This window comes from Microcebus murinus, chromosome 20 (genome assembly GCF_040939455.1).
Source record: "Microcebus murinus isolate Inina chromosome 20, M.murinus_Inina_mat1.0, whole genome shotgun sequence".
NCBI classification, from domain to species: Eukaryota; Metazoa; Chordata; class Mammalia; order Primates; family Cheirogaleidae; genus Microcebus; species Microcebus murinus.
This window is the reverse complement of record NC_134123.1, coordinates 19257799-19273354: the sequence shown is the minus strand read 5'-3', so window position 1 is coordinate 19273354 and position 15556 is coordinate 19257799. Positions and strand designations below refer to the sequence as shown.

The following is a 15556-nucleotide window of genomic DNA, read 5'->3' as shown; positions in this document are numbered from 1 at the left end:
CTCCCTGGCTGCTCGGCGGTCGCTCGCAGTCCGCGCGTCACCGCTGCTGGTCTCCGTCTCCGCCGAGTGGCGCAGGCGGCGCTGCTGCGGCTGCGAGCAGAGGGACCCCAGAGCTGCCGAGAGCTCCCTCTGCAAGGCTGGCTGAGCTGCTCGCACCTCTACGCCGCCTGAGCGGGCGGGGGGACGCGCGCTCGCCGCCCCCGCTGGGCCCCGCTGCGCCCCTAAACTCGCGCTCGGGCTCCTCGCTCGACCCGACCCGTGCGGCCCCTCACCAGTGGCGGAAAAGACGCGAGTTCCGCACCAAATAGTTTTTCTCCAGCCAGGCTCGGATTTCCCAGCCTGTTGGAGTGATAGCAGCCTGACTTTGTGCGCTCAGAGATCTCAAAGGGACCGAAACTTAATTTGACTCTGATCTCAAGTAACGTGACAAATTCCTGAATTTGGAGTATAGGCTAAGTTGGTTCAGGCGACCCTTGAGTCCTCCCACCCACGCTTTAAAGTGTCCTGACGGTAACTTAGTATTACACTTCTTAGTACCTGATGCTCTAGGCGAAAGCAGTTCTGCCTCGGGATTGTGCAACCCGATCTAAAGCGCCAGTAGGGCAGAATGAATTTATTCTTGACTGGTAATTTGCCCATATGCTGAAATATGAGGGTTGATGTTGTAATTGAATTCTGGGTCCCTCGCTTCAGATGGTTTATAAATATCTGCGTCTAATGTAACTACTCTTTAGTAGTTGACCTCCTGTAGACCTGAGTTCAGCATTAAGTAAACATTCTCAGACGTAAACTCTTTATACTTTAAGTTTAGATGAACTAGGAAAGTTAAAATTCCACAGCTGCATAGGTGGGGAAGGAAGTTAACAGGGCATATACTTAAATTTACTCTGTCCTTAAGTCTTCTTTCATCATTAAAAAGCTTCCTGTTGAATTGCTGAAGTCTTCTCTTTTTGGTTTTTCCTTAAATATTCTAGTACCTTAATATAGTACTGTGCAGCAGTTGATGTATCAGTTCGGGTTGCTTTGAAGAGAGAAAAGTCTAGTTTAACATTTTTTTAGGAAGGAAAGCTATGTTAAATTTAGGAGGAAATTAAAACAGCCTTTGCTAAACAAAGTTGTCTGGTCGGCGGTATATAATCTCAATCTGTAGGTTCTTGTAGCAATCTGCCTCCATAGGCCACTCTTTCAACATCCCTTCTTTGAACCCTACAAAATGTTTCTGCTGCCCCTCCCCATAAAATTACACTAAATAATTCTCCTAGTGTTGATGGAGTGTTGGGTTTGGGAATAGAACCACCTTTAATTATCTAACATATTAGTCCACTTGTGTAATTCATTGCATTCTTTCGTGATTTTTCAGTTTTTGTTTAGAAATTGTGGTTAAGTGGCATATTCATTAAAATAGCTTCATGCAGGTTAAAAATTAAAATGAGCAAGGTTTGTAATTGAGCCAAGAGTAAAGCTTGTTTTCTCAGGTTAGCATTGTGTTCCACAGATGGTATTTTGCTTCTTGGTTTGGTTGTTCTGTAGGCAGTCATCAGCTTCTTGGTCTTATTCATCATTTATGCTGTTTGAATAATATAGACCTTGACCACACAGTTGCTATCCTTTGAGATTCCTGTATGCCAGGGATTATACTTTTTTTTTTTTTTTTTTTTTAGAAAACTAGATCTACAGAGAGAATAAATTGAGGATGAATTGATATGTCAGAGTAACCCAAAGGACCTAGTTACTTAAATCAGTGGTATGAGGAAGATTAAAATAGGAATGAAAAAAGGAAGAAAATACTGCTTATTTAAGAATAGTTGTAACCCACTCTTTTCAACCTACATAAGAAAATTTAGGAGGTGTAAAAGTTATCCTTAAGATGTACTCAAATTCTAAGAGCTTTAGGATTTTGTTGGAAATGACACACAAAAATGAGGGCACTCACCTGGGACTTCTCTGAGTGGCTTGGGGAGTTCCTTGGCAGAGGCCACCTGTGGCTGACTAAGGCCCTGGGGCGGAGTCCTGTGGCAGAACCTTGCACAGTAGTGCCTGCTGGCAGAAAGTCACCTCTAGAGACTATTTTTCTGCTTCAGGGATGCTGCTGGCATCACGATTGCCCCACATCATCTATTTTATAGACTTCTTGTTTTTTTAAACCAGGCTATCTGTCTACTTTATTTAACTCTCTTGGCTCCAGATGACTTCAGGCAGTTTTGCCAAAAATTAGGTCCTTCTTCAGATAACTAAGACTTGTATAATTTAGGAGTTTGTAAAAGAATATACAGGTTTAGAAAGAACAATAATGACAAATAATGTATAACTTTGAAAACCATGATTCTCGGTTGACTATGTAGATGTGTCATACTACATTTGTTTATTTTTTTAATTTAGAGACAGGGTCTTGCTTTGTCACCCAGGCTGGAGTGCAGTGGTACAATCAATCATAGCTTGCTGTATCCTCAAACTACTGGGCTCAGCCTATCCTTCTGCCTTAGCGTCTCAAGTAGCTAGGACTACAGGCGTACCACCACACCCAGCTTTTTTTGGTAGAGACTGAGTCCTGCTGTGTTGCCCAAGCTGGTGTGAACTCCTAGCCTCAGGCAATTCACCTAGCTCACATTTGTTTTTTTAAACAACTCTAAACTTTCTCTAGTCACTATCTTCATGTCTTCCCAGTGGTTATCTTTGTGCAGTTTCTCTGTGATTTAGTATTTGAGTGCAAAGGTGTGATATTGCATATAGGTTAACATATAGCCCAAGGGTAAGTATACATTTCCCACATACATACTTTATCCCTTTTGGTCACTGTTAGAGTTTTCAGGGGCATAAAATTTCATTCCCTTTGAGGCATGCTAATGATGGTATATGGACTCCAATACAAAAGTGTTTCTTGGACTAAATACACTAATCCTCTATTTGTGTTGTTACAAATTGCCTCTCAGGAGGGAGAATTTTTTTTAGTTTCATCGAAGAACGTATTATATCAGCTTAGTTTGGTGGGTTTTAGTTTATTATGAGAGGGTTTCCTCTTAGATGTATCTCATATGCTAAATTTTCTGGAAACTCTTAATTCAAATTTAGCTCTTTCATTTTACTTAGGATTTTCTTTTTTTCTATAGAGGTAAGTTCCACTCTACCATTGCTTGAAGCTTGACAGTTCATTTTGTAATTTAGGGGGAAAAATGTCAGCTAATAAGATATTCCATTATTTGACTAAAAAAGATATTTTATTACTGTGCTTGTAGGATTTTCAAAGGTCAGTGAAAGCTTCTCCCATAGTTTTCTTACTAAACTGAAAAGTACAGTCCCCGTGGTGGTCTAAATTAACTTAATCAGTAAGACCACTACTTGTTAAAGATAAGGAAATAAACTGTTAAAGGGCTGGGGTGATTACTGCACCTATAAGAATTAATTTTTTGGTAGTGTAAATACATGTGCTTGTTATTTGGTTGCAAAATTATAGTGGAGTACTATTGTGATACTCACAAATCTTTAGTCCCTTATGTATTCAGCAGATGTCTAAAAAAATAATTGTTTTGTTATTGGCTTGGTAGACATTTATGGAATGGCTCAGTTTGTGACATGACATATTAATAAGCGTTTTGTTTTGTTCCCAATTTTATCAGTCTTGAGTTTGCCCTCGTTTTATTTTTCATAGCATATGTGCATTTGTGTGAATTTAAAGTTCATAAAATGATTTGTGTTTCTTTTTTAGAATGATCACGGACCTGGAGCCAAAGAACAAGATGCATTAGTGGACAGATTGCTGACCAGGGGCTTGAGAGCTGGTTTCTGTTTTCCCTCCTCAAACTGACTTTGCAGCCACGGAGAGGTAAGTGCTATTTCCATTTCTTGGTCTTAAAAATGGGAGTAATATTACCCTCCTGGGGTTATATTTGCTGGGTGATTTTTGAGTATAGGAGATTCAGAACATCAGGTGATTGAGAGCATACAGGCTTTATAATCAGAGAGTTCTGGGTTTGAAACTCTGTACTACCACATACTGGCTGGGCGATGCTGGGCAAGTTACTTAACCTGTCTACTCCTTCAGTCCTTACTTGTGGGAGAATAATGATGCCAATTTCAGAGGCTATTCCTAGAGTTAGTAAGAGTGTGTGTAAAGCATTAAGTACCACTCTAAGTATCTAAACAGGAACACCCCAAGAAATGGTGGCTGTTTTTCTGTAGTAACCCTTGGAATGTATATTTTGACTATTGGCAAATGACCTGAAAAGTCCATGGCCTACGGCAAATTTGTAACTTTGATGAGAAACAGATGGAATCCTGTTCTTGGGAAAGCTGTTATCCTGGATAAAAATTCTTAATTAATTTGAGTGAGCTCAGCTGATGGCCCATGTTTGCATCAGATTGTGAGAGTCATTATCAATTTACTTTGGCTTATAATTTGTACAATAAAATGTAATAGACATTATATGGAATTTAAATAGGCCTCTCATAAATATTAGGGTCTGCTGTGCTTTGGGATATTGTAAACAACAAAGTAGCGTTCTGATGTAAAAATTATCTCTTCTTGGGCTACCAGAAAGCACATCTCTTTTATACCCTAGAACAATGTGAAAATAATTTAATTGTACTTGTGTAATGGCAAAAAGGAGTGTAGAGGTGGAAATTACAAATGCCAAAATTAGATAAGCTTATGTGAATGAATCATCTAAGTGACTACTAAGATTTGTCAAGCTGTGCGTGGAGCAAATAGAGAGGAGGAGGAAATAGGAATGAAAGTTCTTGTCTATTCTTCAAATCTTTATTTTCCACATGACCATCTTGGTATCATGCTAGATGGAAAGGACAAGGTCTGTGTGGTAGTGTTCTCTCTCTCCAGAAATAATTTGTGCCCTGCAGGTTCTTCTAGAAGTATTGACACTGAGTACATACTAATAAGCTACTGAAAAAAGAAGCACTACTGATTTGAAAAACTGTTCCAATACCTAACCTTAAGAATTTAGGGAATGGGTTTATAGGAACATGTTGATCACTTTTAAGTGTTATGGCTAGCTTAGATCCCTGTTTCTCAAACTAGAATGTGAATACCCTTAGGGAGGGAGTATAAGGTGGTATGATTCTGGGGTATTTGAAGTCACAAGATAAACATGACCCATCTTCTTGGGGCTTTAATTATGCTCATTGAGGGGGCAGTGAGCTTGAACTATGTAATTTAACTGGTAAGAAACTAAAAATATTGTTATATTAAAACAAATACACATTTTTGTTTTCTTTTTGTTTGTTTTTTTTTGAGACAGAGTCTCACTTTGTTGCCCAGGCTAGAGTGAGTGCCGTGGCGTCAGCCTAGCTCACAGCAACCTCAAACTCCTGGGCTCAAGCAATCCTGCTGCCTCAGCCTCCCGAGTAGCTGGGACTACAGGCATGCGCCCCCATGCCTGGCTAATTTTTTCTATATGTATTAGTTGGCCAATTAATTTCTTTCTATTTATAGTAGAGACGGGGTCTCGCTCTTGCTCAGGCTGGTTTCAAACTCCTGACCTCGAGCAATCCACCCGCCTCGGCCTCCCAGAGAGCTAGGATTACAGGCGTGAGCCACCACGCCCGGCCCAAATACACATTTTTGGAACAGAATGCAAGCTGTAGGACTAAGATAACATAGATTTTCACCAAAATGAGGTATGAGTACCTGGGGATGATAAGTGCTCTCTCCCTGGTACTACAGTGGAAACATTTAAGAAGCACTACTTTTTTTGTTGTTGAGACATAGTCTCGCTCAGGTGCCCAGCTACAGTGCCATGGCGTCAGCCTAGCTCACAGCAACCTCAAACTCCTAGGCTCAAGCAATCCTTCTGCCTCAGCCTCCCAAGTAGCTTGGGACTATAAGCATGCGCCACCATGCCTGGCTAATTTTTTCTATATATTTTTTTAGTTGTCCCGCTAATTTCTTTATATTTTATAGTAAAGACGGGGTCTCGCTCTTAATCAGGCTGGTCTCGAACTCCTGACCATGAGCAATCCTCCCTCTTCGGCCTCCCAGAGTGCTAGGATTATAGGCGTGAACCACTGTGCCTGGCCCCAGGTTTTATATTTGAAGTTAATTGGTTCTAAATATACTAAAGTGTAACTTTCTGTGAAATTATGTAAATTGGATCAGCTCAAATGTGCTTGTGTTGTACCTGCAGTATTTATTGAACATCTATAATGTGCTAATTGCATACTTTAAACACTTGCCTTTCTACTTTGTGCTAGGCACTACCCTAAGTACTAGGATTTCAAAGATGAATAAGAAAAGTATCCTTTTCCTGAGGGTCTTAAGCAGACTTATGGGACAAGAGACCTGTAAATAAGTATTGCTGGTGCTCTGATAAAAATGTGTTAAGAGTGCAGCGAGGGATGGTAAGTTACAAGAATTGGTGAAAGATGTTGGGAAAGGCTTTCTGGAGAAGAGACTCTGATTTAAGTATAACAGGACATACAAAAGAAGCATAAAATTTTATTTTAATCGTGTTAGGGCACTAAGGCGTGGCCATCCAGCTTAATAGCTGTGTGGCCTTGGACAGGTCCATTAGAAGTGACTTTCTTAGAGTGTATGACTTGGAGTGAGAAAGAAAAAAAAAAGAAGTGACTTTCTTGGACCTCCCTTTCCTCATTTGTAAAATGTATAGGCTTATGGCAGATAAATGAAGTATTCTTTTTTATTTCAGCATATTATGGGTATACAAATGTTTAGGTTACGTATATTGCCCTTATCCCCTTCCCCCCCAGTCAGAGCTTCAAGTGTGTCCATCCCCCATACTGTGCACATCCCACTCATTATGTATGTATATACCCATACCCCTCTACCCCCTCCAATCTACCTGACACTCGATAAATGTTATTCCTATATGTCCACTTAGGTGTTGATCAGTTAATACCCATTTGCTGGTGAGTACATGTGGTGCTTATTTTTCCATTCTTGGGACACTACACTTAATAGAATGTGTTCCAGCTCTGTCCAGGAAAATACAAGAGGTGCTATGTCACTATTGTTTCTTATAGCTGAATAGTACTCCATGGTATACATATACCACATTTTATTAATCCACTCATGTATTGATGGGCACTTGGGTTGTTTCCACATTGTGAATTGTGCTGCTATAAACATTCGAGTGCAGGTGTCTTTTTTTATAGAATGTCTTTTGTTCTTTTGGGTAGATGCCCAGTAATGGGATTGCTGGATCAAATGGTAGATCTGCTTGTATCGCTTTAAGGTATCTCCATATTGCTTTCCACAGAGGTTGAACAAGTTTGCAGTCCCAGGTAAATGAAATATTATTTGGCAAGGGGTGAGAGGGATATATGTTTGTAAACTATAATATGTTATATAGAGGTAAACCAATAATTGTAGTTGGTCATTATATATATTTTGCATTAAACTTCAGTGATGACCACCAGACAATATAAAAGTTAAATGAACTAAATTGGAAAATTATGGATGAGGAAAGTAGGTTAGATTTATCAGAAAATCTGTTGAGCATTAGAGAAAAGAGTAAAAGAACAAGATCATATCCTATTTTGGAAGTGATACACAATGAATTTTAAAAAAAGATGATTGGAAGCTGGGCGCAGTGGCTCATGCCTGTAATCCTAGCACTCTGGGAAGCCAAGGTGGGCGGATTGCTGGAGGTCAGGAGTTCGAAACCAGCCTGAGCAAGAGCGAGACCCCCATCTCTACTATAAATAGAAAGAAATTAATTAGCCAACTAATATATATAGAAAAATGAGCCAGGCATGGTGGCACATGTCTGTAGTCCCAGCTACTCAGGAGGCTGAGGCAGAAGGATTGCTTGAGTCTAGGAGTTTGAGGTTGCTGTGAGCTAGGCTGATGCCACGGCACTCACTCTAGCCTGGGCAACAAAGCGAGAGTCTGTCTCAAAAAAAAAAAAAAAAAGATGATGATGATTGGGAAGACTATATTAACCAGCAAAATGCTCATGAGAAAGTTTTTTTTAAAGCATAGTACTGACTGGTCTGAAGGTAGTTATCTCAATTGTTTAATTAGTTACAGATTGAACTCTTTGTTCTACTTTCTCCTTTCTCACTACTGCACTTGACAACTAGTCTTTAAAAAAAAAAAATAAGTACCAAAAAATTAATTCATATGGAATAAAAGTAAAGAAAATCCTCAGCCAGGTGCAGTGGCTCAGGTCTCTAATCCCAATACTTTGAGAGGCTGAGGCAAGAGGATTACTTAGAGCCCAGGAGTTCAAAGCTAGCCTGGGCAACATAGCAAGATCCTGTCTATCCAAAAGATAAAAGGGGAAAAAAAAAATCTCAAAAACCTGGCAAATAGCAGGAGCTCAGTAAGTTTGGATGAAAGAATGCCTAGGAAAAAAGTCATGAAAACACTAATCAGAACAAAACAACTAATATGACTGGTGAATGGTTGGTAGTAACAATAAAATTGAAAAAATAACATAATGAGAGGATGGTTACTTTGGGGGGACTTTCTGATGGTTTTGAATAATTTGTATAACATTGTTTTTTTATAATGGAAATACGTTGTTTTTCTTAGATACAAGCAGAATTACCAAAATTTGACAATGACAATATTTAACAATAGGGGACTGGTTAAATTATGATACATTTATATAATAGAATGTGTAGCCCTTTTATGTATAAGATCATATTGAAATGGAAAGATATTTGAGATAAAGCACAAAAAGAAAGCTGATTACCAAACAATATGTACAGTGTGATCTCATGTGAGAGTAAATATGTATATAATATATATATGGAAGAACCATGGATATAAATGAGATTTTTTTTAAAACTTAAGTTCTCAAAGAGCTAGATAAACCAGAATGTCTATATAAAACCTACAGATAGGTTTATATTCTTGCTTATCTAAGTTTTCTCCTATTGCTTGCAGGAAGTAGCATTGAAGCTTTCTGATAAATATAATGAAATGATAAAAGGAGTTTTCACCTGGTTTACTCTGGCAGTAACATTTAGACTTCTCGAGTGGAATTGAGCCTTGCTAGAGCACTAGCAGAAGTGCAGCCAGGAAGAGAGAGAAGCAAGAGGAGGATACAGTATTTGCCTTAGTGTTAGAGGGCATTAAGGTTGCAGAGGCAGTTCTTGGAATTTTCCTCACTTAAATTTGGTCTTAAACTTTTTTTAAAAAACCTTTTTTTTAAAAAATATTTTCTAAGTAATGCTTTAGTTTCATTCTTTGCAAGAGTTTAATAATTGTAGAATTACATTAGAACCTAAAAAAAACCCAAAAAAGCCTTTTACTTTCTTTCCCCAGACATTTGGTGGGTTGACTTTTGGGGTTTTTTCTATGCTTTTATTAACTGGCATGTACATATAATACAATTTTTAAAACCAGATACAATTGTGCTATACAAATTTTCTGTGACTACCACATTTAATATAAGCACATGGGATTTGTCAAATCTGAGTGACTATAGAAATATATGTATGTACAAGGGGAAAATATTTCAAACAGTACAAAATGTTAATAATGAAAAGTTAATACTTTCTTCATGTTATATGTTACGAACATTTTGTTATATATCCTATGTTACTTCAAATTACTTGGATGTTAAGTGGTGTGTGTGTGTGTGTGTGTGTGTGTGTGTGTATTTTAGTTCCTTTGGGGACAGTAGTTCCTTGTTTTTGGCCCTAGCTTTTTGCCTCCAATACTTTATCTCTGCCTATTCCTCATTATTTGAATTATTTCCAAAATAAGAGTAAATTAGACTGAATGCAGTTGCTCACACCTGTATTCCCAGCACTTTGGGAGGCTGAGGCAGGAGGATCCTTTGAGGCCAGGAATTTGAGACAAGCCTAGGCAACATAAACCCCATCTTTACAAAAAATTTTTAAAAATTAGCTGGGCAAGGTGGCATGTGCCAGTAGTCCTAGCTGCTGGGGAGGCTGAAGCAGGAGAAATGCTTGAGCCCAGGAGTTTGAGGTTGCAGTAAGCCAGGGGTCCTCAAACTTTTTAAACAGGGGGCCAGTTCACTGTCCCTCAGACCATTGGAGTTGGCTGCTAAGCAGGACAGACAGCAGCGGCAAAAATTCCTGGAGGGCTGGATAAATGTGCTAGGTGGCTCGCGGGCCATAGTTTGAAGACGCCTGCTGAATGAGCTATAGTGACATCACTACAACTATACTCTAGCCTAGGTGACAGAGTGACCTTGTCTCAAAAAAAAAAAAAAAAAAAAAAAAAAGAGTAAATTGACTTTTGAGAGCCAAGTTAATTTTAAGTTTGAGTGCATAGATTTTGAGATGTCTGTTTATTTAGAAACCTTTTTAGATCCTGTTCTTAACTGTTTTCAGTAGTAGATATTTGCTGGGTTAGTGACTGCTGTTTTTCTTTTTGTTACTCACCACTGTACTAATGGGAACGGTTTAGTGACTTGTAGATGGGCATGTTTTAGCTAATGGTTAAATAGATTATACTATCAAGTATATAGTTATAAATGCTCTACGTATTGTTCACACTGAAATTAAATGCCCTTGTTCTTATTTTGGGAAGAAGTAGATGATAGACATTAACTTCCCCAACAAAGAAGGAGGAAATGGGGTCCTAAAATGTCTTCAGTTGCTGAAGGCTTTTGAAAAAAAGATCATATATCTTAATGGTCTGTATACAGTGGGGAGAGAGGAAGGGTATACAAACAATGATTAATCCTTGACTTTAAAGCAGCTTTCCTAGTTTAAAACATATCCTGATGGAGGGAGGGAAAGGGTCAGTCTAGTGGGTAGATTGATAGTATTTTATGTTTGGCATTTTTGCTTGACACAGAGATTCTTCTTTAAGTTTCTTAGACTGCAGCCATAGGTGCTGCTCAGTAGAGTGTGGTGTGCCTTAGTTGTCCTCATATGGCTGGGTTTCAGAGACTTCTGCCTTTGATTTCTGGACTACAGACAAGGGGACTACAAAGCCAGAAAACAACCATCTTTTACTCCGTGCTTGTGTGCAACCTCACTATGTACAGCTGTTAAAATTTCCTGTCTGATGATATTATGTTTTTTATCTGTAAAGTGGAAATACTGGTTCCCTTCTTACCTATAAGGATTAATCTAATTGATAACCTTAAAAAAGTGTAGTTGCCTAAAGCCAAAAGAAATTTTAAGGCATCTGGTAAGCTGATGACTGATGAGAAAACTCAGAAGCAAAGTAATTTATTCAAGGTCACAGATGTAGAACAAGTGCTTATGCCATTTTTATTCTTCCATATACTGGCTCTGAATAGTCTTTGGGTTTCATAGAATCTCCTGCTGTATTTATTTTGTATCTAATTATTTCATATATTTTCTTTTTCTTTTTTTTTTTTTTTTTTTGAGACAGAGTCTCACTTTGTTACCCAGGCTAGAGTGAGTGCCGTGGCATCAGCCTAGCTTACAGCAACCTCAAACTCCTGGGCTCAAGCGATTCTGCTGCCTCAGTCTCCCGAGTAGCTGGGACTACAGGCATGCACCACCATGCCCGGCTAATTTTTTCTATATATATTAGTTGGCCAATTAATTTCTTTCTGTTTATAGTAGAGACGGGGTCTCGCTCTTGCTCAGGTTGGTTTCGAACTCCTGACCTTGAGCAATCCGCCCGCCTCGGCCTCCCAGAGAGCTGGGATTACAGGCGTGAGCCACCGCGCCCGGCCTTTTTTTTTTTTTTTAAGACAGGGTCTCAATCTGTTGCCCAGGCTAGAGTGCTGTTGCTTCAGCCTAGCTCACAGCAACCTCACACTCCTGGGCTCAAGTGATCCTCCTGCCTCAGCCTCTCAAGTAGCAGGGACTACAGGCATGCGCCACCATGCCTGGCTAATTTTTCTCTTTTTAGTAGATCGGGGTCTCGCTCTTGCTCTGGCTGGTCTCAAACTCCTGAGCTCAAGAGATCCTCCCTCCTCGGCCTCCCAGAGTGCTAGGATTACAGGCGTGAGCCGCCATGCCCAGCCTGCCCTCAGCTTTTTTAAAAGTTTGTTCAGGCCGGGCTTGGTGGCTCACACCTGTAATCCTAGCACTGTGGGAGGCCAAGGCGGGTGGATCTCTCGAGATCAGGAGTTCGAAACCAGCCTGATCAAGAGCAAGACCCCGTCTCTACTTAAAAATAGAAAGAAATTAATTGGCCAACTAAAAATATACAGAAAAAATTAGCCAGGCATGATGGTACATGCCTGTAGTCCCGGCTACTCGGGAGGCTGAGGCAGAAGGATTGCTTGAGCCCAGGAGATTGAGGTTGCTGTGAGCTAGGCTGATGCCATGGCAGTCTAGCCTGGGCAACAAAGTGAGACTCTATTGAGACTCTGTCTCGAAAAAAAAAAAAAAAAGTTCATGTGCACAGTGGATTACTAGTCTCTGACTGTCACTAATATTAAAGCTCAGTTTCTGATACCACAGCTATAAAGATTTTGAGCTTATTCAGTCTTTCTTAATCCAGGAGTTTTCAGAATCTTTTGATAATCTATCTGTGATAAGAACAGACCATCCTTGGAGGCAGGTGTTGGTTTGGTATTTATTTGGTATATACTCTATTTTTAGTGTAGTCCAGTTGGACCACTGAATGTTCTAAATTATTTCAACTGCTACCTTTTGTTTATTTGTTTAAATAAACTATGATATAACAGCTCTGGCATAGCATGCTTACTAACAGGTGTCATAAAACAGGTATAAGATATTTCACATTTACAGAGGTGTGATACAAAATTATTTTATAATGGAGGATATCTCAGTTCTTTTTTAGCATTTCTTGTGTTTCTGTTTTGTTTGTGTCTTACAACTTTCTACTCCTATTTAAGATTTTTTTTGTTCTAAGTATATGTTGAGACTATCTTGAGACTCTTGGTTTCCTTTTTGGAATAAATTTTATTTTGTAATTTTTTTTTTCTTTCTGCCCCCTTGTCAGACAAGATCTTTACTACTTCTTCTCTCCTTTTTGTGTCTTTTGGGTATACTCACCCCCAGCTCCAATTTCTTGATTAAGCTATTGCCTGCATTCACATACATATTTGTTTCATTATTTCTAAGAAATAGTCAAATTGAAAAAATACTTGTTTTGATAATCTTAGTTCAAAGTGACTTTTTGGATTTTTGTTGTTTAAACTTCTACATTTACTGTGTTCTATACATTAATATCCTTTTTCTGTTTTTCAGATATTAGTTAATTAATTGAGAGAGAGAGGGTCTGGCCAGGCTGGAGTGCAATAATGCTTTCAAACTCCTGGCCACCTAAAGTGTGGGATTATGGGCATGAGCTGACACGCCTGGCCTGTTCTCAGATTTCTTTTGTTCTTCTTAGCTGTTGAAGAATGCTTTAACTATTATCCTTATTTTATGCTACTATGCTATTTAACTCACTTAAAGATGTCATTTTGGGCCGGGCGCTGTGGCTCACGCCTGTAATCCTAGCTCTTGGGAGGCCGAGGCAGGCGGACTGCTCAAGGTCAGGAGTTCAAAACCAGCCTGAGCAAGAGCAGGACCCCGTCTCTACTATAAATAGAAAGAAATTAATTGGCCAACTGATATATATATAAAAAATTAGCCGGGCATGGTGGCGCATGCCTGTAGTCCCAGCTACTCGGGAGGCTGAGGCAGAAGGATCACTCGAGCCCAGGAGTTTGAGGTTGCTGTGAGCTAGGCTGACGCCACGGCACTCACTCTAGCCTGGGCAACAAAGTGAGACTCTGTCTCAAAAAAAAAAAAAAAAAAAGATGTCATTTTGGTTTTTTGTGTTGTTGGGGTTTTTTTGGTAACTATTCCTTGATTTTTTTTTTTTAAGTGTGTATTAATCCTCTTGTGAAAAATCCACACAATGGCTACAGATAACATCATTGCAGAATCTTTACTTTGCCAGCCACCAGCATTGGCCTTTGCAGTCCCCCTGACTTTCTTCATTCTGGTCTTGCATTCCTTTTGTTGCTTTTCTGATATCTTTTTCTTTTCGTACAGACCATGCCTTTGTAAGCCTGTGTTTGGGTTTGTTTTTCTTTGTATAATCCAAAGAATTATAAATTATGCCAACCAGTTAGTTTTCTTGCCATCACCAAAGAGAGGTCTGATTCCAATACAAAGATGACATCCATTGTGGTATTTTTAGTAGACCCTGGGTCTTGCTCTTGCTCAGGCTGGTCTTGAACTCCTAAGCTCAAGAGATCCTCCTGCCTTGGCCTCTCAAAGTGCTAGGATTACAGGCGTGAGCAGATTTTTTTCTTTTCTTTAAGGCAGAATCTTGCTCTGTTGCTCTGACTAGACTGTGATGTCATTTGGCTAGTTTTTCCCTAATTTCTGTCTTTGGTACTGTTGCTTTCCCAAACTGAAGGACATCGATGACCATTTGTTTTCCTCTGAAGTGGTTGGTTGGTCATGAACTTCCTTATCTGGATAGTTACTATATCATTCATAATGGTGGTCCATCCTCAAGCAGCCAGGAAGGAAAAAAGTGTTCCTTGATCTTTGTTCAAAGACATTATATTGCTATTTATTATTACTATGATACTATTTGTACAGGTATGCATTGTTGAATTTAAGCTGTTAGTGTCTGATATAATGCTAACCTTATAGGAGACCCCTTTACCAAATAAAAATGGTTTTGGTTTTAGTAAGTAGTCTTTGTGAGTCAGTCCTGGGTTATAGAGACATTAGGGCAGTAGCTATGTGGTCACTGAGATACACATTGCAAAACTATGAGTTCACCCTTCAAGTATGTCCATTTCTCTGGGTTTGGTTTTTTTTCACCCTTTTTCCTTTCTGTCATGCCTTGAGTTTGTCCTTACCACCCAGAGATATTGTTTAATGTGGGTGGTACTGGCTAGGCGTGGTGGCTTGTACCTGTAATCTCAGCACTTTGGAAGGCTGAGGCAGAAGGATTGCTTGAGGCCAGGAGTTTAAGACCAACCTGGGCAATATAGCAAGACCTTAGCTGGGCATGGTGGCATGTGCTGCCACTGTCCCAGCTACTGGGGAGGCTAAGGCAGGCTTGAGCCTGGGAGTTTGATGCTGCAGTGAGCTGTGATCATGTCACTGTACTCCAGCCTGGGTGACAGAGTGAGACCCTATCTAAAAGGGAAAAAAAAAAATTGGTGGTACCCATGATAGAGATGAAACTTCAAGACTTACTCATTAAGTCATACATTTCATTATTGCTTAGGTGAGGATCATATTAGTTTTGAGGTAGATTTTTATCTAAAAGAATGAACAGGAGGCCGGGCGTGGTGGCTCACGCCTGTAATCCTAGCTCTCTGGGTGGCCGAGGCGAGCGGATTGCTCGAGGTCAGGAGTTCAAAACCAGCCTGAGCAAGAGCGAGACCCCGTCTCTACTATAAATAGAAAGAAATTAATTGGCCAACTAATATATACAAAAAATTAGCCAGGCATGGTGGCGATGCCTGTAGTCCCAGCTACTTGGGAGGCTGAGGCAGGAGGATTGCTTGAGCCAGGAGTTTGAGGTTGCTGTGAGCTAGGCTGATGCCACGGCACTCACTCTAGCCTGGGCAACAAAACGAGACTCTGTCTCAAAAAAAAAAAAGAATGAACAGGAAAGTCTCACACTGGAAAACTATGGGTATTTGAGTAGTTTGGATTTATGTAGACCTAAATTTATTTATTTATTGTTTGT

The 15556-nt window shown here is 39.7% G+C and overlaps 1 protein-coding gene across 2 annotated transcripts in view; it reads left to right on the top strand.

Annotated features, from left to right (window-relative positions):
• Positions 1 to 15556, top strand: part of CTCF (CCCTC-binding factor) — a 55590-nt gene that overhangs the window by 792 nt on the left and 39242 nt on the right. For both annotated transcript variants that reach the window (XM_075995710.1, XM_075995709.1), the window contains exon 2: positions 3704 to 3820. The gene's annotated coding sequence lies outside the window, so the exon portion shown is untranslated. The remainder of the gene's footprint in view (positions 1 to 3703; positions 3821 to 15556) is intronic.